The sequence below is a fragment of the Myotis nattereri genome (genome assembly GCF_964212035.1).
Source record: "Myotis nattereri genome assembly, chromosome: 10".
Lineage (NCBI taxonomy): Eukaryota > Metazoa > Chordata > Mammalia > Chiroptera > Vespertilionidae > Myotis > Myotis nattereri.
The window spans coordinates 12419198-12443426 of NC_138085.1; the positions used below are offsets into that span (position 1 = coordinate 12419198).

The 24229-nt window shown below is 43.4% G+C and overlaps 1 long non-coding RNA gene across 1 annotated transcript in view; it reads left to right on the top strand.

Annotated features, from left to right (window-relative positions):
• Positions 1-4741: 4741 nt before the first annotated feature.
• The window catches only part of LOC308526482, an 86924-nt gene continuing 67436 nt past the window's right edge, over positions 4742-24229 (top strand). Inside the window, exons 1-7 of the long non-coding RNA XR_013996548.1 lie at positions 4742-4951; positions 7419-7684; positions 8730-8888; positions 18567-18706; positions 19580-19663; positions 20833-20924; positions 23067-23188. This is a non-coding gene — a long non-coding RNA (uncharacterized lncRNA). The remainder of the gene's footprint in view (positions 4952-7418; positions 7685-8729; positions 8889-18566; positions 18707-19579; positions 19664-20832; positions 20925-23066; positions 23189-24229) is intronic.

Genomic DNA, 24229 nt, shown 5'->3' on the forward strand with positions numbered 1-24229 from the left:
TAAGGAATCTTGAGATAATGAAAATTATTTATCATTATGCAAATCAAGATTTCAAGAACAGTTGAATTGATGAGCTTATGCCAAAGGGATATAAACTGGATGATAAAAATTCAAACTCTCTGCTCCCCGTTTTCAGGGCCAACATTTTAGAGAAACGATGCAAAAGTTATGAACCTAGTGCTATTTTTAAGGAAAATACATAAGAATGACACAGAAAACAGGATGAGGCCGACTGAAACCACAAAAGAGTGAGCACAAGCCTGGCACAGTGATGAGCACATTGCACACATTGCATCTCATTCACTCAACTCAAAGTCATCAAGGTGTTCCATGAACTCCCATGGACTGAGCTGTATTTTGGACCACGGATATGCACAAAGGTTAGGAGTCACAGAAAGTTTTCTTTCCTAAAAATTGGTCCACTACCTGGCCGGTGTGGATCAGTTTGCTGGAGCATCATACTCTACACGGAAAGGCTGTGGGTTCAATTCCCGGTCAGGGCACATACCTAGGTTGGGCGTTCAGTCTCCAGTGGGAGTGTGTATGAGAAGCAACCAACTGATGCTTTTCTCTCACATCAATGATTCTCTCTCTCAAATCAATAAGCACATCCTTGCTATAGGATTCAAAGAAAAAGTGGGTTCCATTAGGTCGTAGAAAGTCATTCTCAAATTTTCAGTTATCAATTCTTAGCAACTTCTCCAATAGTTTCAAAGAATACCTTGAAGCTAACTAAACCAGGAATACCATTCTTTTCTTTATACAAGCAGGTTTACCGGCACCCGAGCCTTGTCGGCCTGGTCCAGTGGTTGAGTGTCAACCTATGAACCAGAACCAGGCAGTTATGGTTGGCTTCCAGGTTGGGGCCCATGTCCCAGTTGTGGCCTCCATCCCCAATGGGGGGTGTCCAGGGACAGCCAATCAATGGTTCTCATCATTGGCGTTTCTCTTTCGCGCTCCGTCTCCAGTTTTCTGTGAAGTCAAGAAAAGTATATATAAAATAAGAATTCTCCTCAGAAAAATGAATAAAGAAGTAATGGTAGAGGACGCCCTGACTGGAGAGGGCGGTGGGTCTATTCTGTGGTCCCACGTAAACATACCTGGGGTGGTTACATAGGCAAGCCCCTCAACTGCTGGGCTAACGCCTCTGGTCCTGGTGGGCCCTCTTCCAAAGTGGTCAGAAGGTCTATGGTGATTCTGCTGCACAGCTGAGTCCAGCACCACCGGCTAAGTGTGGGGGATGCTGATCTCACAGGGACACACTGCACACGGGCCCCTCACAGGGTCTCACCGCAGAAACACAGCTGCCATTCGATCCCTCGCAACTCTTGCTGACCAGGCCGGGCACCCGACTCGCGGCTCCAACTACCTCCCAGCCTTCCACGGTGGGTTCACGTCCACAGGGCACTCACTTCCCCTCTTAGCAATTTCCTCAGTTTCTCCACAGGCTCAGGCTCACAGCCCGGAATCCTCTGTACGCCACTGCTCTTCAGAACCAGCATCGATTCCAGCACACAGCGAACCTTAAAAACATAAAGAAAAGAAAGAGAGAGCCATCCATTTCAAACGGACATCACTTCAACTTGGGAAGAAACAAACCAACTCTGCACGTGGCCACCACTGCTGATAAACCCGATGGTCGTAGGCAGACCATCCCCACTCCAGCCTCTGCAGCCTTTTAACATGACCCGGCACCGGACTCCCGCCAGACCTCCACCGGGGCCTGGACCACTACCCACAGAGCTCCCCTTCCCTCTCCTGCTCCCCTCCACCCCCCTCCTCCCACTCGTTCTCCCCCCTCCCTGCACTCCTCCCTCCTGGCCCTGGGCTCTGAGCCACCCCTCCTCTCCACGACCTTGGCCATTCCTTCCCCACTCCTGGCCTGTACCCTCTTTAACTTTTCAACTGGAAAGAATGTCACACTGAGAGAAAAGTCGCAAGCACAATTCAGAGACCTCCCAGAGAGCCCTGTCTGAGATTTCTCCAAGTATTCACTTTTCAGTGAGAGCATTCACACAGCATCACACCCACCCATGCACAGTGTCCACTGCGTATGTTAAGGGCTGTGCGTCCTCAGAGGGCTCAGACCACAGCACATCCCAGTGAGCATTTCAGGTTTCAGGATGGTCCCGTCCTCCCTTCTGAGCCTGTGTCTCCTGCATGTAGTGCTGTCCACTAAAGGCCCAGCTGAGAACATGCGCTGACCCCACCTTCCCTCCCACCCATTCTCCGCCTGGTCAGTTCCAACTCCCACACCCTCTCCCACACCCACGTCCACTACAACAGAGCTAATCCTCCCACCACCGTCTCTGACCCCTGAAGGGGGTCTTCCTGCCTGACCACCTCCGTCTTCTACGTTGTAGCCAGGGTGACCGTTAGCACGAACCCTTCCCAGTCCATTTTCCCACTCAGAACCCTCCAGGTGCCTCCAGGGTCAACGCCCAAGTCCTTGCAACGGCCTCTTCCCTGCTCCCCTGTGGGCCCCACACGCACCCTCTCCCTGCTCCTCACACATCCCTCGGGGCTCCCCCGCCCTCCCCTATCTCTGATCTGCACAAAAGGAAAAGAGGCAGGAGCTCTGCTCAGCCCTGTGTTCTACAAGGGGAAACTGAGGCTTGGAAGACTCAGGTCACATTGCTGTCCACTGCTGAGCCAGAAGTCCAGGTCGCTGACACCTGGCCCCGAGCCACACGGCCTTCCTCAGTGAACATTTGTTGAACAGATGAGTGTGAATTAAATTGAATCTTAACTCACAAAAGACCCGAATTTTAGTAAAGGAATAAGGTTTGCTCACACACTCACGATAAAAACATCTTCATCCCAGGAGCAGACGATAACAGATGGCTAGGGCATGGCACACAGCATTTCCCCACTTATTTCACCTGCTGCTCAGCATCTGCGCACTTAGGCACTTAGGAGGCAGGTCGAGGGACCCACCGTCCCTGGTCTGGTCCCGGAACGTGCTGCCTGCCCCGCTGGCTTTGCCCTGGTCACTCTGATCATTGCCAGGGACATAGCATCATGTTTTCTCAATGAAAATCCCCAAGATCATGGTGCTGGTAGTTTCAGTGTCTGCTGAGGGCCTGCTTTCTCGCTCATTGCCAACCTTCCCTTCACTGGGTCCTCACTTTGTGGAAGGGGCACTAATGCCAGTCAGGAATGCTCCACTCTCATGACCTAAGCACCACCTCCAAACACCATCACATACAGCATATGGTTTCCACATGGGAATTTTGGGGCGGAGGGGGGGGGGGGCAAGTATTCAGTCCTCTCAGCAAACTCCTTCTTGTATTGAAGTCTTCTGAGAAGAGGCATTTGAGCTAAACCCTGAGGGCTGGCATTCCAAATAAAGAAATGAGGATGTACCCAGATCCCAAGACCACAAAGTGCAAGGTGTGTTTGGGGACACTCAGGAGATGATCTTAGTGCAGACATAGGTTTCAGCCAATTTTATATTTCTGGATAAAGAATTTGAACTTGATTTCTTAGTCCATAAGTTGTCTATTGAATGAATATATATATATATATATATATATATATATATATATATGTATACATATATATATATATATATATATATATATGTATACATATATATATATATATATATATATATATATATATAGAGAGAGAGAGAGAGAGAGAGAGAGAGAGAGAGGGAGAGAGAGAGATGGAGAGGAAACTATATATATATATATAGTTTTCACCTGAGGATATATCTATTTATTTATTTATTTATTTATTTGTTTATTTAGAGAGAGACATTTATGTGAGAGAGAAACTTCAATCAATTGCCTCCTGCATGCCCCTCACCCAGGATCAAACTGCAACCTAGGTATGTGCCCTGATTGGAAATCAAACTCCCAACCTTTTTTGGTTACAAGAGGACACTCAACCAATTGAACAACGGGGTCAGAGCTCCATTGATATTTTTTAAAAATATATATTTCTTTATTGATTTCAGAGAGGAAGGGAGGAGAGAGAGATAGAAACATCAATGATGAGAGAGAATCACTGATCAGCTGCCTCCTGCACACCCCCTACTGGGGATGGAGCCTGCAACCCAGGCATATGCCCTTGGCCTGGATGGAACCTGGGACCCCTCAGTCTGCAGGCTGACGCTGTATCCACTGAGCCAAGCCGGCTAGGGCTCCATTGACATTTTTAACCTAGACATCCTATGCCGTGGGAGAGCAGAGCTCAGGAAAGTTTTCTAGTTTCCATCAGTGTGAGATTGTACAGCTAAGTCCACGGAGAGCGAAGGCCGGTAAAGCTGGGGTGCTTCATCCAGGTCTAGGGGTCACCTGGCGGTGTGTCTGTGAAGCTCAGAAATTGCACGCCATGTTTCTGTGAGGACCTCCGTGTCTTTCCTGCACTTTTCACAGGGTCTGGCCCTACAGGGTGAAGGAGCACCAGCAGAGAGGAAATCAGCGCGCCCCTCACCGCCCCAGTCCCACTGGGGAGTGAGCAGAACCCGCCTGGAAGTGCGGCAGCTCCAGGTGGAGGCAGCTCAGGCTCCTAGTGACAGGACCCAGCGCAGATGGAGAGGCCGGGATGGTCTGGTCACAGCTCAGACTCCAGCTGACCGGGTCCTGCTTCCGGGCTCCACTCTGCGCCTGGGACCAGGCGGTACCGGCGGGCGGACCCAGCATCCTCCCCCGAGTCTATAAGAGAGGGACCACGGGCTGTGGCGCCTCCCGCGAGACCCAGTGCTTCAAGGCCCCGCCCCCGGGCCCCGCTCGAAGCAGGATGGGAAATTCAGCAGAGTCCGTCCTTTGGTTTTAGAGCGGGAGCTGACGCCCAGGGTCCTCGGCTGCTGCTCGCCGGTTCTCGGAGTGGGGGAAGGAGGGGGAGGAAACGCTCAGCGGTGGCGGAGTCCCCGTGACTGACTCTGCTGTGGCCCCGGGGGCGCAGCCAGGCTCCCGCGCCTCGCGCGTCCCGAGTGACTCAGGTGAGGCCCGGCTGGCAGCGCTGCTGGTCGCCGCGTGTCCCTGACCCCGCACCAGACCGCCCCGGGCGGCATGGACTGGGCTCCGCGCCGCCCCTCCCCGCGCCGCCCCCAGCCTCCTTCCCAGCTGAGTGCGGTGTCCCTGCGGCCTCAGCTCTGGGCGGGCCCTCCCGGTGGCCAGCGCTGCTGAGGCCCTGGCTCAGCCCGCGGGTCTCCCGACCCTGAGGCCCTGGACGCAGCCCTTCCGCCCAGACCCAGCTCTGGTGCCTCCTGTGCCTTAGGGTCCCGCCCCCCCCCCTCCCCCAGCTGCCTTGGGTGCTCTTGGCAGGTCCCTGTTCCCAGGAAGCCAGGCCAAGGTCTCCCTGTGAGTGCATCACTTCCATGAGGTGCTGTTATAGGGCCCCGGGAAGCGCACACACAGTTGGGGCTGCAAAGATCTAAATATACTAATCAGCACAAAGTGGCCATTGTTCTGTGCAGGCGATCCTTTAATTACCGATTCTGTGGCTTCCTCTCAGAGTTAATATGTTGGTTAACCCGTTGACTAGAACATAGGAAGGCCGGCTGGATTTTGTGGGTGTTTGGTGTAAGTTTTATAAGGCACTGTGGGGTGCACAGTCCTCTGCCAGGGGCTGTACCCACGTGAACGCCGGGCAGTAGACAAAGAGGACATGAGAGACAGAGGCATATAGGAGAGTCTTTTTAAAAAAATATTTTCATTTTTTTTTACGTAGAGGAAGGGAGAGGGATAGTTAGAAACATCATGAGAGAGAAACATAGGTCAGCTGCCTCCTGCACAACCCCTACTGGGGATGTACCTGCAACCAAGGTACATGCCCTGGACTGGGACCCTTCAGTCCGCAGGCTGTTCTCTGTCCACTGAGCCAAACCGGTTAGGGCAGGAGAGTCTCTTTTGCAGGCCATGTAGCCATTGCTAACAAGGAGCCATCAGACAAAACAGTTCTTCAAAGTAGCTTCACACAGTGGCTGCGCCAAGCAGCCCTTGCTAATACAGTAGCAAACAGGAGCCATACCAAGCAGCCACCCACCAGCTGGTTAGTAACACGTTTATACTAACTTAGACACAAAGGCTTCCTGCCGAATAGTGACATCAGTATTTGGGTGATAGTAAGGTACTCCTGCCCAGTGTGTACAGTACAATCTCTGTGTCCTTGCTTAGATTGGCCTTGAACATCCTAATTAGGATTCTCCTGCTCAGATTGGCCTTGAACATCCGGCGTACTCTGATTAGGCTCCCACAGGCACTATCTCAGTCATGGCCCAAGTTAAACTGTTCTCAAAACTGACTTATCAGAAGGAGGAAAAAGTGTCATGAATGTGACGTAACAGTTCTCTCAGGAATAACACTTAATTCACAGAAAACTTAACTGTAACCCTAGAGGAGCTGCATGGGAACCACAGGCTTAGATATTTCAGCCAAGAAAGCTGCTGGTGCCAAAAAGATCTCAGAGGAGAAACAAAGTCATATTAAACTGTTTGTGATGTGAAAGCCATTTCCAACACTGTTTTTAAAGGTTGTCTAGTGCTGACATGAATGTGTGTTTTGATTCCTGTATTTGAGGATTGCAGCTTGACCGCTATGCCACAAAACCGTTTTCCATATAAGAGTTGTCTGAGGCAGAGCTGTCATCCACCTTCTACAGTGGCCGAATTTGACTGGCTGTCAGTTACTGTTCGTAGAAATGTTCTGGAGGTAAGGGGTGAGGGCTGTTTCCACCCACAGCTCGTCCACTTCTTTGTAGTAATAAGCTGAACTATAGTAGATTATGTTCTTTCAAAGCCAGAACTGTTAAGTTTGCAAACAAGCATGACTGTTCCGTTGCCAGTAACTTTGTTCATGCCTTGGTCTTTGGGATTTGCCCCAGAAATTGGCAGTGCTTGCAATTACATGTTTAGGTGGATTGAGGCTCAGAATTAATGATGACATTTACTAGTTTCTTAAAGCACCAAGTGGTTCAACTTTTGATGAATTAGAAATGATATGTGGTTTTTGTTTGTTTCATTTCAATATGCCAGTGATCTGTTAGGTGTGCTTTTTAAATGTTGTTCCAGCATTTGAACAGAAATGCCCTTAAATGTTGAGAGCCATTTACTACGAAGTAAAACTTGCCTAAATCATTAAATGTGAAATGTGGAGAAATTAGTGAGTAGTAGTAGGAAATGTAGGATCAATATTGTCAGACATAAGTGCTTATCTCTCAGCCCAGTGATTTCCTACAGTTGATTTTGTCAGCAACTAACATGTAGCTGTAATGTTAATTATGTACTGATAGTGTAAGGTAACTATGAAATGGTAACTAATTACCTGAAAGAATCAGATCTGGAATGCCCGTTGATGTTATGATTACTTGTACACCTACAGCGTGATAGGATTGTATGACACTCATCTAAGGATTAATGGCTCTTCTGTAAACTTCTGATAATTTTCTTCTCGTTTTGATTCCAACAGCTGGCCAGAATGTGTTTGAATTCATACAGAAATAATATTGATATCTGAAAGCCATGCTGAACTTCTCTGAAGAAAGGGCAACAATGATTGCAGCTGGGGATTTGCAGGAATTTGTTCCTTTTGGTCGGGACCACTGCAGACACCACCCTAATGCTTTGAACCTTCAGCTTCGGCAGCTGCAGCCAGCCTCTGAGTTGTGGTCGTCTGATGGTGCTGCTGGCTTGGTGGGATCCCTGCAGGAGGTTACAATCCACGAAAAACAGAAGGTTTTATCAAGATTCTCAGTTTGCTTTTGAAATGTAGAGAGATTCGATCTACTTGTAATTTAAGGCTACCCAGATGCAACTGAGAAATGAGTATGATGCTACTTCTAGGGTATTGGTTAAGATTTGGTAACTTTTATGAAAGCTAAAAATAATGACCTTAATTGTATTACAGTGTCATGGCTGTTTAGACATATAACTCAGGGATTTATAATGAGAGTCACTATGATTATGGTCCATTTAAATCTCTTTTTCTTCACTTAGTATGTGGGACCAGATTTCATATTATTTGATGGTTAGATAGTGGAGTTAGCAATGTTCCCTGCTGCCAAAAACTTACACGTTTCTAGAGGAGAAAAGAAATGCCACATAAGTAGATACAGTACTAGTTTTTAAATAGGGGCATGAGAAGTAAGTGCATGTTAAACAGTCAGTCTTTCTCATCTTAATTCCATTTCTGTATCCCTTTTGGGATACCAAAATTTCCAGGAGCGGAAGTCTGTAGTTAGGAATCCAAACCTTTCTCTTTTCTGTTCATTTTGACGGTTGGCACAAGGGCAGGAAGGTGAATGTATATGCAGTTGTGAAGCAGGGAAGTCTGCATGGTGGGTAAGCTCCCCCAGTGTCCCATGTGCACTTCACTGCCCCCTCTGCTTCACCCCCCATTTGCTTCATATGTTTTAGTCTCCCAGGATTGTTGGTTTAGTTTTTGGATATATAGGTAAGGTCTAGTTTTTGTTTATTTATGTTTTTGGCAGCATAAAATGGTAACGTAATAATAAAATACTTAATATAGAGAATTCTTGAGGTAAATTCCCATTTTTGAAATCCTGTAAGATACAGTATGATACATACACCCACACCCCCTCCTCTGTTAATCAGTGGCACCAAACCTAAGAGTTGGGCTTGGACTGAACCTTACTCCACAGACAGAGCAGGAGACTTGTATCTGGATTGCTGTTCAATTTTAATTAATAAATATTGCTCCATAATGTTGCAAAAGAAATAAAAACCGCGTAAACATGTCTTACGTATGTAAATTTTTAAGGAAAGCTGGCAGTTAAGGAGAGGCAGAAGTGAAATTGGAGAAATGGATTATGACGAGGAACTCTCTGTGGCTGGAAATATGGTGATCTGGAGCAAAGGAAGTAAAAGCCAGGCATTGGCTCTTTACAAGGCCTTTACAGTTGAAAGTCCTGTTCAACAGGTGAGTTGATTTGAATTTTAGTATTTGATTGATTATTGAGTAATTTTTTTTAAAAACAAAGCTTTTATCCTAAATTTAACAGAAATAATAAAAACAATATATAATGATCTCAGTAGCTAGATATATGTTTTAACATGTAGTGAAGATAATGGTAGGGAAATAAACATTTCATTTATTTTCTATATCATCATTTTTTTGCACTGTTCCTTGTCAATTTCATGGTAATGTTTAAACACTTGAGTAATTTAATTATTTATTGCCAAGAAAATTTATAAGACTTAAATTTAAGGGTATAAGAATATATTAGCACATGATTATATTTGGTTGCAAAGTGTTGAATAAATAAAAATCAAGTTCATAGTAAAAATACTCAGAGAGTAAGGGAAAGGAAAAAAAAAATCTACTTTGCTGTCATTGCACATGCTTGGGTTGCTGGCTTGATCCCCAGTAGAGGGCATGCAGGAGGCAGCCAATCAACGTTTCTCATCATTGATGTTTCTATCTATCTCTTCCTTTCTGAAGTCAATGAAAATGTACTTATATATGTATTTATATTTCATAAATTTATATATAAATTTATATGTATATCTATTTATATGTAAACTACATATATTTCTAACTGATTATAAAAAAAGAATAGAAACAAATAAAAATTAGTAATTAAAGGGACAGAATTATGCATTTGCCCTGCCTTTTTAGGAAGCCTTGCAGTTCATCTCCAGTTAATAAAGGAAAACCCTTATTTAAAGAAGAATACCAGCTAATAAATATAGAAGGAATGGTAGAATTTGAAAATCGCTATTCTGTGTAACCTCTTACTCCAGTGTAACCTCTGATTCAGACAAGGATTGTAAATGGGATAGTAATGCCATTGCGTGAAAGGTGTTAGCATGGCACCAAGGTGTCACCCAAAGTGAAGAAACAAATGCATCTCTACTTTGAAGCTGCATGTTGTTCTCCACCTCCACAACCTGGTGGGTTACCATCACTGATAGGGGACAGAGGACTCCTTTATACCTACAGCTGTAATGTGGCATGGAGACATGATGTCATCTACTCAGTTTTCTTCCCCCAAATATTTGATATGAATATGTAGACCTAACTTCCAATTATAGGAAGTATGGGGGCTAGAGGATCAGTTTATAAAATGAGATGAGGAATGGGTGGAGGTATAGATGAAACAAAAACCACCAGAAATTGAGAATTATTGAAGCTGGCTGTTGGAGATTTATTATGTTACTCTGTTTACTTTGTATATATTTGAAATTTTCTATCATAAAGACTTAAAGAAAAAACCACTATGAGATACAATTAGACAAATCCAGAATATGGGATAGTCTACATTCTGGTCTCCTTAAAGAGTTAGTCATGGAGAGAAACCAAGATGGCAGCATAGGTAAACACTGGAGTTTGCTGCCTCGAACAACCACTTCAAAAATACAACTAAAAGACGGAACGGACACCATCCAGAACCACAGGAAGGTTGGCTGAGTGGAAATTGTACAACTAGAAGGGAGAAGGAAAGAGAAAAGCATACCGAGACTCAGAGGAGACGCAGTATGGCAGTAAAATACTATGGTGGGGAGGTGCATGCGGAGCGAGCTGGCGGCTGAGGGCGTGGTTGTCGTTTTCAATCAGGAGGGAGTCTCAGGCTCTGAGCTCCAGTTCCAGGCAAGTCTCTAGGGACCCAGACTCATACGGGAGAAGCGGGACTGTCTGGCATAGGTCAGAACCCAAGGCCAGCTTTCTCTCCGAGGGGCTTGCAGCAATTACCAGGACATTGAGAAGCAGAGCCTCTGAGGGCTGGACTGAGAGCAGCCATAACTGCTAGCCCCGCCCTGTTGATCCCGTGGGACCCGCCCCGCCTAATCCCTGCAGGGAGGCTTTTGCTGGATAGCCCCAGGCAAAGGCTAGATTAGCACCTCCCTAGAGATCCAGGAGCCAGGAAACCCAGAGGTCAGAGTGGAACCATCCAGTTTGCAGCTCCATGGAACCATAAAGGACACACTCAGGGGGCAGACTCAGTGAGCACCAAAGCCCCATTGAAGCAAGTCTTGCCCCAGAGGAGTGTGTCCAGCACAGAAGTTCTCCCACTGCAGACACAGCTGATTCTCACAGCCAATTGGCCTGGAGGTCAATTCCTCCCGGTGATAACTACAACAATCAAGGCTTAACTACAACAAGACTGTGCACAAAGACCACAAGGGGGTGCACCAAGAGTGTCCTCCTCAGGTAATTGGGGAGGCTGAACCACTGGGCCCTAGTGGACACTCAGCAGAGAAAACCACTTTATCAACACAGGGAAGCATAAAAATGTGGAGACAAAGAAGAAGGACACAAATGACAGAAATGGAGGAAAGCAAACTACTGGATGTAGAGTTCAAAACCACACTTTTAAGGTTTTTCCAGAATTTTCTAGAAACTGCCGATAAACTTAATGAGATCTATAAGAAATCTAATGAGACCCTCGAGGTTGTGGTAAAGGACCAACTAGAAATTAAGCATACACTGACTGAAATAAAGAATATTATACAGACTCCCAACAGCAGACTAGAGGATTGCAAGAATCAAGTCCACGATTTGAAATACGAAGAAGCAAAAAACATCCAATCAGAAAAGCAAAATGAAAAAAGAATCCAAAAATACTAAGATAGAGCTGACTCTCATAGCCAGTTAGCCTGGAGGTCAAATCACCCCCACTATTGCCGACAACAATCAAGGCTTAACTACAACAAGACTTTGCACAAAGACCACTAGTGGGTGCACCAAGAAAAGATAAAAAAATGCAGAGACAAAGAAACAGAACGCAAATGTCAGAAATGGAAGATATAGAGCTCAAAACCACACTTTTAAGGTCTCTCAAGAACTGCCTAGAACAGGGGTGGGCAAACTTTTTGACTCGAGGGCCACAATGGGTTCTTAAACTGGACCGGAGGGCCGGAACAAAAGCATGGATGGAGTGTTTGTGTGAACTAATATAAATTCAAAGTAAACATCATTACATAAAAGGGTACGGTCTTTTTTTTTTTTTTAGTTTTATTCATTTCAAGCGGGCCGGATGCGGCCCGCGGGGCGGAGTTTGCCCACGGCTAGTCTAGAAGCTGCCGATAAACTTAGTAAGGCCCTCGAAAAGCCTGGTGAGACCACCGATAAATGTAGTGAGATCCTCAAGAAATCTAATGAGTCCCTCGATATTGTGATAAAGAACCAACTAGAAATTAAGCATACATTGACTGAAATGAAGAATATTGTACACACACCCTACAGCAGACCAGAGGAGCGCAAGAATCAAGTCAAAGATTCGAAATGCGAAGAAGCAAAAAACACCCAACTGGAAAAGCAAAATGAAAAAAGAATACGAAAATAGTGTAAGGAGCCTCTGGGACAGCTTCAAGCGTACCAACATCCGAATTATAGGGGTGCCAGAAGATGAGAGAGAACAAGATATTGAAAACCTATTTGAAGAAATAATGACAGAAAACTTCCCCCACCTGGTGAAAGAAATAGACTTACAGGTCCAGGAAGCACAGAGAACCCCAAACAAAAGGAATCCAAAGAGGACCACATGAAGACACATCATAATTAAATAGCCAAGAGCAAAAGACAAAGAGAAAATCCTAAAAGCAGCAAGAGAAAGAAACTCAAGTTAGCTACAAGGGAATACCCATACGACTGTCAGCTGATTTCTCAACAGAAACTTTTCAGGCCAGAAGGGAATGGCAAGAAATGTTCAAAGTGATGAATACCAAGAACCTACAACCAAGATTACTTTATCCAGCAAAGCTATCATTCAGAACTGAAGGTCAGATAAAGAGCTTCACAGATAAGGAAAAGCTAAAGGAGTTCATCACCACCAAACCAGTATTATATGAAATGCTGAAAGGTATCCTTTAAGAAGAGGAAGAAGAAGAAAACGGTAAAGATACAAATTATGAACAACAAACATGCATCTATCAACAAGTGAATCTAAGAATCAAGTGAACAAATAATCTGGTGATCATAATAGAATCAGGGACATAGAAAGGGAATGGACTGACTATTCTTCGGGGGAAAGGGGTGTGGGAGATGCGGGAAGAGACTGGACAAAAATCGTGCACCTATGGATGAGGACAGTGGGTGCAGAGTGAGGGCGGAGGGTGGGGTGGGAACTGGGAGGAGGGGAGTTATGGGGGGAAGAAAGAGGAACAAATGTAATAATCTGAACAATAAAGATTTAATTAAAAAAATAAATAAATAAAATAAAAAATAAACAAAAATACGAAGATAGAGTAAGGAGCCTCTGGGACAGCTTCAAGCGTACCAACATCCGTATTATAGGAGTGCCAGAAGAAGAGAGAGAGCAAGATATTGAAAACCTATTTGAAGAAATAATGACAGAAAACTTCCTCTACCTGGTGAAAGAAATAGACTTACAAGTCCAGGAAGCGCAGAGAACCCCAAACAAAAGGAATCCAAAGAGGACCACACCAAGACACATCATAATTAAAATGCCAAGAGCAAAAGACAAAGAGAAAATCTTAAAAGCGGCAAGAGAAAGACAGTTACCTACAAGGGAGTGCCCATACGACTGTCAGCTAATTTCTCAACAGAAACTTTGCAGGCCAGAAGGGAGTGGCAAGAAATATTCAAAGTGATGAGTGCCAAGATCCTACAACAAAGATTACTTTATCCAGCAAAGCTATCATTCAGAATTGAAGGTCAGATAAAGAGCTTCACAGATAAGGAAAAGCTAAAGGAGTTCATCACCACCAAACCAGTATTATATGAAATGCTGAAAGGTATCCTTTAAGAAGAGGAGGAAGAAGAAAAAGGTAAAGATACAAATTTTGAACACCAAATACACATCTATCAACAAGTGAATCTGAAAATCAAGTGAATAATCTGATGAACAGAATGAACTGGTGATTATAATAGAATCAGGGGCATAGAAAGGGAGTGGACTGGCTATTCTTGGGGGGCAAAGGGGTGAGGGGGATGTGGGAAGAGACTGGACAAAAATCGTGCACCTATGGATGAGGACAGTGGATGGGGAGTGAGGGAGGAGGGTGGGGTGGGAACTGGATGGAGGGGAGTTATGGGGGGAAAACAGAGGAACAAATGCAATAATCTGAACAATAAAGATTTATTTAATAAAAAAAAAAGAACAGTAGTAGAAAGCAAAAAAAAAAAAAAGAGTCATGGAGGGGGAAAAAGGTGGGGTCTATTCTAGGTTAAAAGAGACTAAAGGACATCACCAAATGCAATATTTTTTGCACCATTTTGAATGAACTTTGATTGAGTACTGGTTCTAGAAAATTGTCTTAAAAAAACATTTTTGGGGAAAATTTGAAAAAGTTGCAAATGGACTGAATATTAGGTGATGTTAGAAAAATTTTTTCTTAGGCCAGATGATGGTTTTGTGGTGTCTAGGAGAGAACATTTATTTTGGGGAAATGCATGATGAAGTCATGATGTGGGGGATTTTCAGGTAGTCATCATCCCCCAGTCAAATCCCTCACATGCACATAAGCAGATATGGCATAATGGTAACCACTGTTAGATTTATTTGTTTATTTTTAAAACATTTTTTATTGATTTTAGGGAGGAAGGGAGAGGGAGAGAGAGAGAGAGAAACATCAGTAACATCAATGGTAAGAAGAGAATCATTGATCGGCTGCCTCCTGCATGCCCACTATTGGGGATTGAGCCCACAACCTGGGTATGTGCCCTTGACTGGAATCAAACCCAGGACCAGTCCGCAGGCCGATGCTCTATCCACTGAGCCAAACCGGCTAGGCCTTAACAACTGTTAGATTTAGATGAAACAGGTGTTCACTGTATTATTTCAACTTTTCTTACTGAGTATTTTTAGAATAAAAAGTTTTGGGGCGGGGGAGAATATATTTATAGCAGTTGAATTAATTATTGGGCTATTGACAAGAGATTTCAAGACTTTTTGACTAATGTTAAATTCCTTAGTGGTAAGCACTGCAATCTTGGTACCTGGACATTGCCTTTTTGTGTTTTCCCCCATTAACTGTTTCCTGATGAACATTGTACCCTTCTAACAATATACTGGGAACGATAAACTGAATTATTCCTAAACTTGAGGGCATGTGTAAAAGCATTTCTGTCCAGGAGTGTTGAAGCCAGTGATCATTTTTTTAAAAATATATTTTTATTGATTTCAGAGAGGAAGGGAGAGAGATAGAAAGATAGAAACATCAATGATGAGAGAGAATCATTGATCGGCTGCCTCCTGCACGCCCCCTACTGGGGATTGATCCCGGAACCTGGGCATGTGCCCTTGACTGGAATTGAACCTGGGACCCTTCAGTCTACAGGCTAATGCTCTATCCACTGAGCCAAACCAGCAAGGGCCCCAGTGACCATTTTGATGATATTTCCGCCCCCCCCCCCCCCCCGTAACCATATGGTTAGTATAGTTGTGAAAGTGGCATGATGATATCCAACAAGGGTTTGTTTTTTTTTTAATATGTATTTTTATTTTCCAGAGAGGAAGGGAGAGGGAGAGAGAGATAGAAACATCAATGATGAGAGAGAATCATTGATTGGCTGCCTCCCGGGGATCGAGGCTGCAACTCAAACATATGCCCTGACCTGGAATCAAACTGTGACCTCCTGGTTCATTGGTCGATGCACCACAGAACCATGCTGGCCGGGATCAAACTCATTCTTTGCTTCTATGTTTCCATCTTAAATTCTCCAAAGGATGATTGCATGTTTACTAGATTCCATGGATGTGCAGTGAGATGAATTGTCTCTTTTGTCTCCGTTATCTTAAGACTGCTTGTAAATAGAACGATAAGATTTTTAATTTCAGTCCTTTTGGTCTGGAAAACATATTGTTCTTTAGTCTTCTTACTATATGCGGGAAGATATTTTATATTTTGGTTAGGAATCAATACCAGGTGTACGTGACTCAGATTTAGTTGAACAAATAAACAGATAACTAAAATGCTGTATGCAGATAAATTAAAATGCCACATAATACCTGTGTGTCCACAGTGTGGTGAGAGTCAGGGGACTGGCTCTGAAGGAAGGATTTCTCAAAGAAGTTGCTGATTGAACTGGAAGTTGGTAAAAGAAGGGCATTCTAGGCAGAGCGAATCAGCCAAACTATTTATGGAAAAACATGATGTTTTTAAGTTCAGAATGGATGTACACAAGGTTTGGTTGTGGAGAGATGCTTGCAGGTGCTGAGTGGATCCAAACTGAAGGGCCTTGTTTGTACCTGGGAACTTGAAATTTAAACTGTACACAGAAGGAGCCTGTCAAGGATGTTAAAATGGAAAGTACATCTTCAGTTCTGTATTTTGAGAAGATATGACTTTGGTGGCAATGTGTAGGATGTGTAGGATTGGCTGGAGAGTAGAGAGGCTGTTGTCAAGGATACTGTTCTATGATAGTTCAGGGAAAAAGATTGGCTCTGAAGAGAGAAGACAGAGATGAGAGACAGAGCTGAGGGAATGTGCAAGTCCTGAGACATCAGGAGTAAGGGAGAGTATGAAAATACTATTGGGGTGGGGATGGGAGTGGCCCGGAAGAGATTAATGTGGGGAAAGGAGGACCTATGTAATACTTTCAACAATGTAGATTTAAAAAATAAAAATAAAATAAAGTACTCTCTGCTTTTAGAGACTGGGAGGATGGGATTTCATAAAAGGAAGCTGAGTCAATAATAGGTACAGCGTAGATTTGGGACATTTCAGGTGGGAGTGCAGCTCTCATGCCGGTTTTTGCTAAATTCAACAACCACAGATCAGACAATTCAATTTAAAACTGGACAGAGGGCTTGAACGGACATTTCTCTAAAGATATGTACATGGCCAATGAGCACATGAAACAGTGCTCAGCATGTTTAATCATTAGGCAAATGCAAATCAAAACCACAGTGAGATACCATGTCATACCTAGTGAGATGACTGATTTATTAAACAATGAAAAAAATAAGTGAGGATGTTGAAACTGGAACCCTGTGATTACTGGTGGAAAAGTAAAAAATGCCACTATGGGAAACCATTTGCTGTTTCTCAAAATATTAAACCTAGGCAGGGTGGAGGGGATAATGGGGGATAGAAAGGGACATCTATAATAATTTCAACAATAAATTTCAAGATCAATTGGCGAGGGGGTGGGGAGTTAAACCTAGAATCACCATATGATCCAACAATTCCCCTTTTGATTATATATACACAAAAGACAGAAGCATCGATCAGATGCTCAAACCTCAGAGGGAAGGTAGGCGAGGGTGGGAGTAAGGGATCGAGGTCAACCAAAGGACTTGTATACATGCATATAAGCATAACCAATGGACACAGGCCCAGGGAATTGAGGTCATGAACGGGAGTGGGGTGGGGGGCAATGGGGGGATAAGGACATATGTAATTCCTTAATAAAAAATGTTGAAATAAAAAGAAAAGATTTGAAAGCGGGGACTCAGTCGAACACCAGTGTTCATAGCAGCATTATTCACAATAGTTGAAATTGGAAACAACCCCAGTGTGTATGGAGAGATGACTGGATATACAATACATGGTATATGCCTACAATGAAATATTTAGCCTTTAAAATGAAGGAAATTCTGAGATGTGCTACAACATGGATGAACCTTGAGGATGTTATACCCAACATAACATAAATACTGTATAATTCCACCTTCATGGGGTACTTTGCTTCGAATAGGTAAATTCATAAGGACAGAAAATATAATAGAAGCTGAGGGAGGGAAAAACGGGGAGTTGTTGAATTGGCAGTTTCTGTTTGGGATAATGGAAAAGTTCTGGAAATGGATAGCATTGAGGTTACACAACTTTATGAATGAATGTATTTAATGGTACTGAATTTGTACACCACGAAATGGTTAAAATGGTAAATTTTACGTTATGTATATTTAACCACAATTAAAAAACCCATAAAATACCATGAAATAATTTCAAGTAAGTGATTGTTAGGCATGCTAGTGAAAGTTGAATGGCATTTCCTAGTTTATGTTTTGCAAGATGAAAGGGAAAGTTTAGTTTTTCTAAAGATATTTTTCTGACTGTCTAAGAATGATAAGATCATTAAGAAACCTGTAGGTTATGAACAGCTCTTCTGGTAATCTTTAGTTTTATAAAGGACATAAGGTCAATACAGGTTGAACCACGGTTTGAGGTCACTTTTGTGGCAAGGCTTCTAGCTAGTAGATTTTTAAATTTTTGTCTACTCTTTTCTTAAAATTTATTTACACACATACTTTATCTTATAATATTTATCATTAATTTGTTTAATTTTATTTTACCTTTTTTAGTTCCCATGGTGCATGTGTTGAGCTGGTGAGAAGATAGTATATAGCTATATGTCATAATTATTTATTTATTTATTTTTAAAATCTTTCCTTTTGAAAGTATTATAGATGTCCCCCCTTTTTTATTGTCCCCTTCTAGCTCACCACAATTCTTATTTAGATATGATTTGTTAATAGGCTATTATTTAGATGCAATTCTTAGATAAGCATTTTGTTTTAATTTTAGGCATTTATCATATCACAGGGTAAGTCTGAAAAAGCCTACAATAATTTCTTTTTGGAATTTTATTGAACTTTTTGATTCCAAATGTATACCTCTTTTTTTTGTTGTTCAAAACAAAATGAATAATGGTGGTTTTGTCTAAGCATTTTTATATTATTCATTAAAGGAAGAGTCCACATCTCTTTCCATAGAAGGTGCTGTGGAGACTGTGGAAATGACAACAAAGAGCCTCAAATCTCATGGAGAAAGTGCTTTGGAGACTGGAAATGACAACAGAGGATTTAGAAGATCACTAAAGTCATTTAGGTGTTTTGATATTCCTTTCATTTTCCAGCATTGTGATTACTTAATTTTTAAAATGTTTTAATTGATTTCAGGGACAGGAATGGAGAGGGAGAGAGATAGAAATATCCTTGATGAGAGAGAATCATCAGTTGGCTGCCTCCTGCACTCCCTCCTGGGTATAAAACCAGAAACCTGGGCATGTGCCCTGGTCAGGAATTGAACCATGACCTCTTGGTTCATGGATTGATGCTCAACCACTGAGCCACACCTGCTGGGCCAGCATTGTGATTTTTTTTTTCATATTCTTAGATCAACTTAATGTGAAAATGGAACTTGAATTGCTTTAATTGAATTTTTTTATTGTTTAAAGCAGCGGTTCTCAACCTGTGGGTCGTGAGCCCTTTAGGGGTCGAATGACCCTTTCACAGGGGTCACCTAATACCATGGGAAAACACATATATAATTACATATTGTTTTTGTGATTAATCACTATGCTTTAATTATGTTCAATTTGTAACAGTGAAAGTGGGGGTCAACATAACATGAGGAACTATATTAAAGGGTCGCGGCATTAGGAAGGTTGAGTTTAACACTGGTTTAAAGTATTACATATGTCTCCTTCTCCCCTCATCGACCCCTCCTTGATCACTCCCACCCCCCTAATTACAAGGAGGCATGATTTAAAAAATCAATATCTGTTTCTTCTTCTCGGGATTGGGAGTATTTACTGAATTCAGACCACCACCAGAAGGTGGAGTCTCACCTTTTGAACAGATCTTTATGTCTGAATCCTTTGGAAAGTTTCTCAGATGAAGGATGAAGACTTGTCACAGAATCTTAGTCTGGATTCTTCTACACTTCTCTCACATGCCTGCAATCTTTTTCCTTCTTCAGTGGGTCTCTGAGGAGCCTAAATGGAATACTCTGATGGGAGAAGGAATTCATTCACTTGTTGACGCCCCTTGTTCAGTTGGCAAGGTAAATACTGTGTGTAGAGTGAAAACTTCCAGGAGTGCTCAGGTGACTCAGACGTTGGCCTTAGGAACCCAGAGCATTTTTTGCAAAACACAGAATTGTTTGAAGATACTGGCTATGTAAGGGCTTGTGAGTCATCTTTGTCCTAAGATCAGCAGGAAGCCGGGAAACATGGTAAACCCTGGGGGTGACCCAGTGCATTTCATGTTGACAGGCTGACTGCCTGCACTGTGGTGGAAGCTCTATAACAATACCTGCTATGCTGTAACAATACCTACATTCTAGTAGTGCTTACAGTTCAGAGAATTGCAGTTTAGCTACATAAACTGTCAACAAGGCCAGGGAATCCTGACCCCCATTAGTGATGAGAAAACCTGTCAGAGTGTGTTTCCAAGACCATGACGCTGGGTTCGCTGTGGGCTCTCTGCTGCACCTGTGCTGTCGCCTTCTGTGTCTCTCAGGTTCCTGATGGATCTGCGTTTAAATGGTGCTGACACTGCACTCTCACAGCCTGGCCAGCACTCTGTCTAACACTGAATGCTAAAGGCCACACACTTGGGTATTGTGACCCTTGATACTAAAATGGAATGGAATAAAAATACCAACATCTGAGTTAATATTACAGCACATTTTCTAATTTTTGTGATCTTCCTTGAGATAAAGAAGTTGTATTCTGAGACATGGCACTTTTAATTTTTTTTTTTTATTTCTCTTAGGACAAATCATTACTATCATGAAAACTGTTTTATAATGAAATGATTTCCAACCCTAATCATGGGCTCTGGTATTTTTCACATATTTTATTTAGTTTTAAAACTTCACAGTGAATTAACTGGTATTTCCCCATTTTCTGGAAGAAAATATTGAGGCTCTAGAGATTGTTTGTTCAAGATCAACAGCCAATAGGTAATGGAAGAGAACCGAGATCACAGTGTTTTTACAGTAGTTTCACCTGCACAACATCTGTCTAGCAAAAGTAGTTGAGGTTGCACTTACAATACTGGGCACAGGAAAGTCCAGAAATAGAATAAAGGGGCTCTGGATTTGATTATCTTTTTTCTCATAAGTATGTTTTTAAATGGGAAAGTTCTATTGATGAATGCTAACTGTTGGGGGTAAATATTGGAATACCTTCCTAGTTATTTGTATTTTATATGTTCTTGTTGTTGTAGGGACTTAAAAATGGAGTTTTACTTAGGTCATTACTGCAAGGATTACACAGTGCTTTTCAGAACAACTGAAGAAGTATGCACACTTGATCAAGGTAAGCATCTGTGTCATTAAAGGTTTTGTGAACAGTATGGTGACATTTGCTTGTATTTCGGTTATGTTTGGACTCTATGTTATAAACTCGCTTCTAAACAACATAGAGGACAGCCCAGTTGATGGGGTGTCAGGTCGTGTCACTTGTCTTGTACTCTCATTCTTGAGGTCCCTTCCTTCCTCTCAGCCTCTCTCTCGCTTTCTCTGTGTGTGTGCGTCTCTGTCTGTGCCACTGACCTGTTGTTCTGTCCGGAAGCTGAGTCCACACCCTTTTCCTTACCACTTTAGTAAATCTTGGATTTGGTAAGTTGTCCACTTTGTTCTGAGAGAGTTTTGGTCTGAGAAAAGATACGGCATATCCTGCTACTTTATTATAACTTCTAGACATAAGCTGTCAAGTCCCATGAGTGGGATAGATTTCCACCTTGACATTCCTGATATGATGATTCTAGTGTGAAGCCATCAAGGTTAACAGCAAGAGTACTAAGCCACATTGACTTCGGTGCCTCCTGATCCCATGTGTGCTCTGTGACCTGTCAACCTCTAGTATCGCCAGGTCCCTAAGCATTCTCTACGGGCAGCCCGAAGGATCTTTTGAAAATGTCAATATGATCATGTCTCTTCTGAAAACTGCCAGTGGTCTCCTATGGCCTTTAGAAATGAGTCCCAAATCCTTAGCGTGTCCGTCCAGGCCGTCCATGATCCGACCTTAGCTTCTTTTGCAGTGTTGTCTCTGCCTCACCTTTTTTCTGTGGTCACACTTTGAGATCCTCATTGGCATCACACTCTGCCAGCCCAGCTTAGAGCTGTGCCATGCCCTGTATCCCGACGTCTCCCTCTGGAATCGCTGGAAGGCTGGTGTACTTTCCGGCATCTCCCATCATTCCCCTGTCCTGCTCTCTGCTCCCATCATTCTTGTTTTTGTTTTCGTGTTTGTTGCTGTTGTTTTGCAATACCATGAAATGCTACAACCTTGTCCACCCTCAGGAGTTTTAAGGATCTCATTCAGTGTGGCAGCTGAGAATTATAAGCAGCAGAATAGTGATGAAGCTAACAGTAGGGACTTGCCTTTCTCACAAAAGAACAAGTCCACAGGTAGGTGGATCCAATATTGAAGTCAGCTGCTCAGTGATGTCAGGGTAGGCTCCCAGCATCAACGAGAGGAAAAAAATCCTCTGCTCGCTATTGTGCTTTATATCAGGGAGGAAAACAGTGTCTCAGAAATCAACTATGAGACTCTGGCGTGAACCCTTGGGCAGAACGGGCCAAATTGCAAGGGACATGGGGCAGTTTAGTGTCAAAGTGCTCCTGAAGGAGGTGCCTCAGCCCAGGAGGAGGTGGTGAGGGGAAGGGCAGTGGGGACTTGTCGGCTGGTGATCTTCCTGTTTCTACTGTGATCACTAAGGGCCCCGTACATTTCTTCTGTGTGGACTTGTGGAGGAAAGGTGTCCCGAGACTCAGGGATGACTGTTTCACAACAGTTGCCTAGTGTTTTGAAGTACCCTGTCTCATAGGGTCCATATTATCCACATAGAACTGGTTAAACATATATGTTTTTATTGATCTCAGAGAGAGGAAGGGAAGGGGAACAGAGAGAGCCGGGGGTGGGGGTGGGGGTGGGGGTGGTGAGGAGGCTGGGGAAGGGGAGAGAGAAACATCAATGATGAGAGAGCATCATCAGTCCCATAGCCCCTAGCACGCAACCCCGGTACGGGCCCTGACTGGGAATGAAACGGGGATCTCTTGGTTTCGGGGTCCACGCTCAAGTACTGAGCCACACCAGCCCGGCAGCCACATTATCACTGTAAAATGAAACTTTTTTTTTCAATTCAAATTTAGTAAAACTTAAAATTCACTGAGACATTTAGGTTACTCTTGTTGGATACCTGAGGAGTGTTGGCTTGGTGTATTGACCAGCTGGTTTTCCTTGAAAGCAAATATGAAATGAAAGAAAGGAAATGTGTCTCCCCTCAGAGCAAGAGTACTGCTCACATGAGAACGATGAGCTTTGGATGATTGGGCCACAGCACTGAATGGATCCCTCTTGCACAGCGTGCCTCCTTTTGAAATACTCACCAGTGGCATTCCTTTGTCCTTTTCTGCTTAGAATTTTCTGACATGGTGGTTTTCATTTTAATTATAGATTGTTCCAGTGGTGGTGTCAGTGAACTATGGCCCCTCGGGTAGAACCAGGGCTGTGTACCTTGTTTCCGTACCGTCCTGTTCCAGTGGAACCATTGCTTCTCCCTAAGCTGAGTTTGACTGGTGAGTTAAATACTGGGCTCATGGAGGAAGGGAAATGATTCAGGAAGTGTTTAGTGGAGGGAGTTGTTTTGAGTTACTCCTGTTGCAACCAAAGCAATGCTCTTGCTATCCCTAGTGATTTTAAGTATGGTTGAGAGCTAGTCTACTGGTTGTTTCTGGCCAAATAGCAAATGCAGCTAAACGGCGAGGGAAGTAGAATGCCCCCCAATATGTAATTTTTCCTTTCCTGAGACCATTTCAAGATACAAATTGGCACTTGGGAAAGTTTAGAAAGATATGATTTACTCTGGCCAGTGCTGCACGGTGGTGGAGCGTCCGCCTGTGAAGCAGGCAGGAGTGCACAGTTGGTTTGATTCCGGGTCAGGGCACAGGCCCGGGGTGCAGACTGGATCACCAATAGGGGTCGTGAAGGAGGAAACCGATCAATGCTTCTCTCTCATGGTTTACGTTTCTGTCTCGCCCTTTGTCCCGCCCTGAAATCAATCAAAGTGTATTGTTAAAATATATATTGAGTCTAACCCCAGCTGATGGGGCTCATTGGATTGGCATCTCCCCTTGCACTGAAAGTTTCCGGATCAGTTCCCAGGGAGGGCACATGGCAGGGTTTTGTGGTCAATTCCATGTCGGGGGTGTGCAGGTGGCGGGTGGTGCACCTCTCATCTGTGTTCTCTGCCTCTCCCTTCCTCTGTCTACTGTCTATCTATATCTTGGAGGTATGATCCTTGTGTCAACCAGAACCTATACATGAAGCAAAATGAGAAGAAACTGTCACTTCTAGTGTTTCACTACTGACAGTTCACCAGTGTGAACATTCTGGTGTATATATTTCCAGGTTTTATTTCCCCATTTTATCAGTGTATACGTAGTTATCAGAAGAAATTAAATGTTTCAAAACTTATTTTAAAACTGTATTATACAGTGAGCACCTTCCATGTCACCATATATGTGTACGTGTGTGTGTGTGTGTGTGTGTGTGTGTGTGTATGGAATTATGTATATGTACGTGAGAAGACATGGTCTACACGTGTTTTTAATAAACAA